We start from the raw sequence: 7280 nt of genomic DNA, 5'->3' as shown, positions 1-7280 counted from the left end.
CCACTTCAATAGTGATAATGAATGTATATTTAAAGAAATATATCAAATGTATATTCCAGTATGTAGGAAAGTTATTGGGTGTTAGTAACCGGGCTGTTGCATTGTGACGTCTTGAGAGTCTTTGAGCTATTAATGTATGTTTCATAACATTTTCATCCAGCTGTATAATAACAGTAATGTAATCATATGTTGTTATATCCAGTTGAATGTTACAACATCACATTACTATAGTGTGAAGCTACAGCAGAGCAGAGACTAGTATTTAACTAAACTAAATATCCACCAAAACACAAAATACACAACATATACTTAATCATATATAAGCATATAACCATCTGTTAGTTAATCTGCACCATCACCATCATTTACAAAAGTGCCTCCTCTTTCACCACATAAAAATATTTTAAAAAATCTTCTTAACTGTTCTTATTCCTTTGTCTTGGTTATTTTTCCTGAGTTTTACAAACGGCTCCTTTGATTCGATCGTTCAGTCACTGAGGGCTTATATTGATCTTTCCACTGTGTTTTTATTTTCTTTCTGTGCCGTTCAACCACTGTTCAGAGTGTTCTCTGTCTGAACACTAAAGACTAGAAGAAGAAAAGGAGGAGACCCAAAAGGAGAAGTGGAGACGAAACAGTAGAACTGGGACGAGGGAAAAGGTACTGTAATTGCTTCCACAGCTCTTAGTAGTCTTGGCTTTGGTGAGCTTGTATTTGTACCTCACTGGGTCATCTTGGGGAAAAAATTCAAAGAGTAGGAGGCAAAAAATAACTTTTGATGAACAAGGTCGAGACAGACAGAGGAAGAGGACGCCATATCCGATCAAATCCGTTTAGCTCGTAGAGAGGGACTTCCATGGCCGTCGCCAGGGTCATCTCCATGGTGATGGTGAAGTTGGCGGCTCGAGGAGGAAGTTGCCCTTTAACCGCTAACCACAGATCTAGTATCAGATTCCCCTTACCCCCAACCCTAACCTTAACCATACAAGGATGACAAGGTATTTCACCCTGTATTAATGTAAACTTCAACCTACTTCAGGGTCGTATTCATTACTGCACACCATAGCAAAACGTTTTGCAATGAAAAACGAAAACAAGCCTTTCTTATTGGACAAGTCCAGGTAGTCCCTCCCTGTTTCAGTCAGTTTTATTCCATTTGGTGCCTAATTAATACAACCCATGTAAGGGTGCTTTGAGGTTGGATCTGGGTGATTTAGGTTCTAGGTTCCATGTTCTAGACCTGGGTGGAGAACGAGCGTTGGAGAGGGGGCCGCCCCTCAGGGTGGGCGGGGCAGGGGGCGGGACAGGGGGCGTGGTGCTCGGAGATGGAGGGCAGGTCTAGACTTCGCTGGAGATGAAGCGCCGCGAGGGGAGGAGCACATCGGGAGGGCCGGGGCACAGGTATGGCTGATGGTCATGTGATCTCAGAGTACGGTAGTCCTGGCACCTGGGGGAGGGGAGAGAGAAGGAGAGAACAAGGTTAGGTGGAAAGAAGGATAGGAATGTGTTAAAGGGTTAGATGTACCGAGGGATAGGACAGGGTGGAAGAGGGAAATAATACATGGTTTAAAGAGGAATAGGTCTGTGTTGGGAGGGGATAGGACAAGGTTTAGACAGATCAAGTTTCATAAAGGCTGGAAAAGGGGAGGGCATTATTGAACAATATCTTCTATTCAAACTTTATTTATCCAGGTTAGTCATAAGGGATATGAGGGTTAACCAGGCGAGAGAACTCATGCAGCAACCAAACCAATAAACAAAAGAGACCCATAAAAAAAAGACCCTTCTTGTAAGAATGAATATGAACAAATGAATTAATTGAATTCACATTCATATTTGAATTCATATTTACAAGAGATTTGAGGATGGCTCATTTTATGAGAACACGATCCCCTCTGACCCCCAAGCCCTTACCTGAGGGCCACTTAACTTTTCAAGTGGACTCTCCACGCGAGGTAGGGTGGACAGCTGCCTGCCGTGGGGGAGCTGAGGGCGCTGGGGGGGCAGCGGGGGCAGAGCTGACGCCGTCTGCTGGAAGTTGTTGATAACACACGACACCTGGTGGAGAGAGGTGGAGATTGGGGATGGAAAGAGAGACAGAAAGAGAGAATGAGAGCGATAGATGGAGAGAGAGGGTGTAGGGAGAGGAAAGAGTTATAAGGAAAGAGGGAGAGAGAGAGAGAGAGAGAGAGAGAGAGAGAGAGAGAGAGAGAGAGAGAGAGAGAGAGAGAGAGAGATAGAGAGAGAGAAAGAGAAAGAGAGAGAGAGAGCGAGAGCGAGAGAGAGAGAGAGAGAGAGAGAGAGAAAGTCTGTAAAAATGTGCTGCTGAATACAAGTTATTTAAAGTGATGTAAATTGAAACATTGCAGCTCTAACTTGAAACTGAATGCGTAATGCACAAAATTCCCAATTCCCCCTTCCTCCAACTCCACTCTCCTACCTGCACCCCCATCCCCATCCCCACACCTACACCCACCACTACCCCTACCCCCATCTCCGCTCACCAGCCCTCATCCCCACCCCTACTCCCCCAGTCACCTCACTAGGAAGGCAGCGATGGCCCCTCCGGTCAGGTATCCAGCCAGGACGTTACCCACCCCTACCCCCTCCCCTCCCCGCCACCCCTAACCCCACTTCCACCACCTCCCCATCCCCTACTCCCCAGTCCCCTCACCAGGAAGGCAGCGATGGCCCCTCCGGTCAGGTATCCAGCCAGGACGTCAGCCCAGTGGTTCCTGTACTCTGTGACCCTCACCACCCCCACCAGCACAGCCAGGGACAGGAGGGTCAGACACAGGGTGGGCTTGGTCAGCCGGGTGCCCTTAGTACGGAACATCAGCGTCACGTACATCTGAAAAACAAACACAGAAAGGAATAGTTTATTTAAAAGGTACTCTGCAGACACACACAGAGAGATGGAGGTTTAGATGCAAGCAGAGCTATAAAGTCTAGATATACCCTCTACCTCCACAGAAGCACACACAGAGCTATAAAGTCTAGATATACCCTCTACCTCCACAGAAGCACACACAGAGATATAAAGTCTAGATATACCCTCTACCTCCACAGAAGCACACACAGAGATATAAAGTCTAGATATACCCTCTACCTCCACAGAAGCACACACAGAGATATAAAGTCTAGATATACCCTCTACCTCCACAGAAGCACACACAGAGATATAAAGTCTAGATATACAGTACCTCCACAGAAGCACACAGACATGTACAGACACATACAGTACATTCACACAAAACAATGATATCAGAAAATATATCTCTATTCTTCCCGGTGTCACACTTTATTCCTTCCCCTCTAACTTCCCCCCAGTTCCTACCACAGTGTAGACAGCAGAGTAGATGCTGAGGGCCGCGTCCTTGGAGGGGAAGGACTTGCGTGCGGACGCCACCAGGTAGGGGTTCCCGGTGCAGGCGCGGCGCTCTGTGATGTACTGCATGGGGGACTGGCAGCCCAGGATGGTGTAGTTGGGGCGGCAGGCAGACAGGAAGTGAGGGGTCTGGTTTCCTGTCACCACCTGGCCCGCGTTGGCGAAGATAGTGGTGGCGAAGAGGCCGAATGAGTAGACGCCTGTGGGGGTGGAGGAGGTGGAGGGTGAGGGGAGAGGATGGGGAGGAGAGAGAGAGGGACAGGAGGTGGAGGTGGTGGAGGGTAAGGGGAGAGGATGGGGGAGGAGAGAGAGAGGGACAGGAGGTGGAGGAGGTGGAGGAGGTGGAGGGTGAGGGGAGAGGATGGGGGAGGAGAGAGAGAGGGACAGGAGGTGGAGGAGGTGGAGGGTGAGGGGAGAGGATGGGGGAGGAGAGAGAGAGGGACAGGAGGTGGAGGAGGTGGAGGTTGAGGGGAGAGGATAGGGGAGGAGAGAGAGAGGGACAGGAGGTGGAGGAGGTGGAGGGTGAGGGGAGAGGATGGGGGAGGAGAGAGAGAGGGACAGGAGGTGGAGGAGGTGGAGGGTGAGGGGAGAGGATGGGGGAGGAGAGAGAGAGGGACAGGAGGTGGAGGGTGAGGGGAGAGGATGGGGGAGGAGAGAGAGAGAGGGACAGGAGGTGGAGGAGGTGGAGGGTAAGGGGAGAGGATGGGGGAGGAGAGAGAGAGGGACAGGAGGTGGAGGAGGTGGAGGGTGAGGGGAGAGGATGGGGGAGGAGAGAGAGAGGGACAGGAGGTGGAGGAGGTGGAGGTTGAGGGGAGAGGATAGGGGAGGAGAGAGAGAGGGACAGGAGGTGGAGGAGGTGGAGGGTGAGGGGAGAGGATGGGGAGGAGAGAGAGAGGGACAGGAGGTGGAGGAGGTGGAGGGTGAGGGGGGAGGATGGGGGAGGAGAGAGAGAGGGACAGGAGGTGGAGGAGGTGGAGGGTGAGGGGAGAGGATGGGGGAGGAGAGAGAGAGAGGGACAGGAGGTGGAGGAGGTGGAGGGTGAGGGGAGAGGATGGGGGAGGAGAGAGAGAGGGACAGGAGGTGGAGGAGGTGGAGGGTAAGGGGAGAGGATGGGGGAGGAGAGAGAGAGGGACAGGAGAAGGGGAGGAATAGAGAGACAGAAGGGAGGGCAGAGAGAGATAAAACTCTTCATTCTATACTGAATGACAGTATTGAGGCAGCATGCCCAATATATTGTCCAATATAGTAGGGCCAATATACACCAGGTTCAATATGGTCTAATGTACAGTGTGACCTATAGGCGAGGCTCACCCAGGAAGCGTACTATCCTGCGGAGGAGGGGGTTGAAGTAACAGCAGTCAGCCGTCACAATGGTCTTCTCCTGAGCCCCCTCTGCTTTCACAAAGAACGTTGTCACCTCTCCAATCAGAATCTACAGACAGACGGACAGATGGACAGACAGACAGACAGAGAGAAAGACAGAGAGGTTAGTGTAAAACACTGAAAGAGCTACGAGCAAATCCAAACCAAATATATAAGAACGGTATCCGGTATTATACTCAATTCTTGTATATGGCATTATTTATGGCTAGTTTCAGCCAGCCACAGTAACCTACAGTCGTGGTCAAATGTTTTGAGAATGACACAAATATAAATTTTCACAAAGTCTGCTGCCTCAGTTTTTTTGATGGCAATTTGCATATACTCCAGAATGTTACGAAGAGTGATCAGATGAATTGCAATTAATTGCAAAGTCCCTCTTTGCCATGAAAATGAACTTAATCCCCCAAAAACATGTCCACTGTATTTCAGCCCTGCCACAAAAGGACCAGCTGACATCATGTCAGTGATTCTTTCGTTAACACAGGTGAGAGTGTTGACGAGGACAAGGCTGGAGATCACCCTGTCATGCTGATTGAGTTAGAATAACAGACTGGAAGCTTTAAACTGAGGGTGGTGCTTGAAATCATTGTTCTTCCTCTGTTAACCATGGTTACCTGCAAGGAAACACGTGCCGTCATCATTGCTTTGCACAAAAAGGGCTTCACAGGCAAGGATATTGCTGCTAGTAAGATTGCACCTAAATCAACCATTTATCGGATCAACAAAAACTTCAAGGAGAGAGGTTCAATTGTTGTGAAGAAGGCTTCAGGGCGCCCAAGAAAGTCCAGCAAGCGCCAGGACCGTCTCCTAAAGTTGATTCAGCTGCGGGATCGGGGCACCACCAGTGCAGAGCTTGCTCAGGAATGGCAGCAGGCAGGTGTGAGTGCATCTGCACGCACAGTGAGGCGAAGACTTTTGGAGGATGGCCTGGTGTCAAGAAGGGCAGCGAGGAAGCCACTTCTCTCCAGGAAAAACATCAGGGACAGACTGATATTCTGCAAAAGGTACAGGGATTGGACTGCTGAGGACTGGGGTAAATTCATTTTCTCTGATGAATCCCCTTTCCGATTGTTTGGGGCATCCAGAAAAAAGCTTGTCCGGAGAAGACAAGGTGAGCGCTACCATCAGTCCTGTGTTATGCCAACAGTAAAGCATCCTGAGACCATTCATGTGTGGGGTTGCTTCTCAGCCAAGGGAGTGGGCTCACTCACAATTTTGCCTAAGAACACAGCCATGAATAAAGAATGGTACCAACACATCCTCCGAGAGCAACTTCTCCCAACCATCCAAGAACAGTTTGGTGATGAACAATGCCTTTTCCAGCATGATGGAGCACCTTGCCATAAGGCAAAAGTGATAACTAAGTGGCTCGGGGAACAAAACATTGAAATGTTGGGTCCATGGCCAGGAAACTCCCCAGACCTTAATCCCATTGAGAACTTGTGGTCGATCCTCAAGAGGCGGGTGGACAAACAAAAACCCACAAATTCTGACAAACTCCAAGCATTGATTATGCAAGAATGGGCTGCCATTAGTCAGGATGTGGCCCAGAAGTTAATTGACAGCATGCCAGCGAGGATTACAGAGGTCTTGAAAAAGAAGGGTCAACACTGCAAATATTGACTCTTTGCATAAACTTAATGTAATTGTCAATAAAAGCCTTTGACACTTATGGAATGCTTGTAATTATACTTCAGTATACCATAGTAACATCTGACAAAAATATCTAAAAACACTGAAGCAGCAAACTTTGTGAAGACCAATCCTTGTGTCATTCTCAAAACTTTTGACCACGACTGTACGTGGTCATACAGTAGTATCATACAGTATTAACAGTACAACATGGTAAATGGAAATATTCCATTCTGTTACAACTTTCACCTGGAGAAGTAACTGTACATTACATTTTTATGGTTGTTGAATAATCAATGTCGAGTGGTGGAAACAGCAGGGCAGATCCCTGGTATAGTGTGGAAAGGAGGTGGGTACTGGTATAGTGTGGAGAGGAGGTGGGTACTGGTATAGTGTGGTGAGGAGGTGGGTACTGGTATAGTGGGGAGAGGAGGTGGGTACTGGTATAGTGTGGAAATGAGGTGGGTACTGGTATAGTGTGGAGAGGAGGTGGGTACTGGTATAGTGTGGAGAGGAGGTGGGTACTGGTATAGTGTGGTGAGGAGGTGGGTACTGGTATAGTGTGGTGAGGAGGTGGGTACTGGTATAGTGTGGAAAGGAGGTGGGTACTGGTATAGTGGGGAGAGGAGGTGGGTACTGGTATAGTGTGGAAAGGAGGTGGGTACTGGTATAGTGTGGAGAGGAGGTGGGTACTGGTATAGTGTGGAGAGGAGGTGGGTACTGGTATAGTGTGGTGAGGAGGTGGGTACTGGTATAGTGGGGAGAGGAGGTGGGTACTGGTATAGTGTGGTGAGGGGGTGGGTACTGGTATAGTGTGGTGAGGGGGTGGGTACTGGTATAGTGTGGTGAGGGGGTGGGTACTGGTATAGTGGGAAGA

General features: G+C 49.1%; 1 pseudogene across 1 annotated transcript; it reads right to left on the bottom strand.

Annotated features, from left to right (window-relative positions):
- Nucleotides 1-1277: 1277 nt before the first annotated feature.
- LOC311118089 (phospholipid phosphatase-related protein type 2-like) lies at nt 1278-4820 on the bottom strand (annotated as a pseudogene). Its single transcript has 5 exons — nt 4700-4820; nt 3338-3588; nt 2675-2851; nt 1915-2058; nt 1278-1447 (listed from the first exon to the last, which is right to left on the bottom strand). The product of its transcript is annotated as a phospholipid phosphatase-related protein type 2-like (transcript).
- Between the last annotated feature and the right edge of the window lie 2460 nt (nt 4821-7280).

This window comes from Coregonus lavaretus (genome assembly GCF_964263955.1).
Source record: "Coregonus lavaretus genome assembly, contig: HAP1_SCAFFOLD_984, whole genome shotgun sequence".
Taxonomy (NCBI): domain Eukaryota; kingdom Metazoa; phylum Chordata; class Actinopteri; order Salmoniformes; family Salmonidae; genus Coregonus; species Coregonus lavaretus.
The sequence above is the reverse complement of the archived record's forward strand: the minus strand, read 5'-3'. Positions and strand labels throughout refer to the sequence as shown.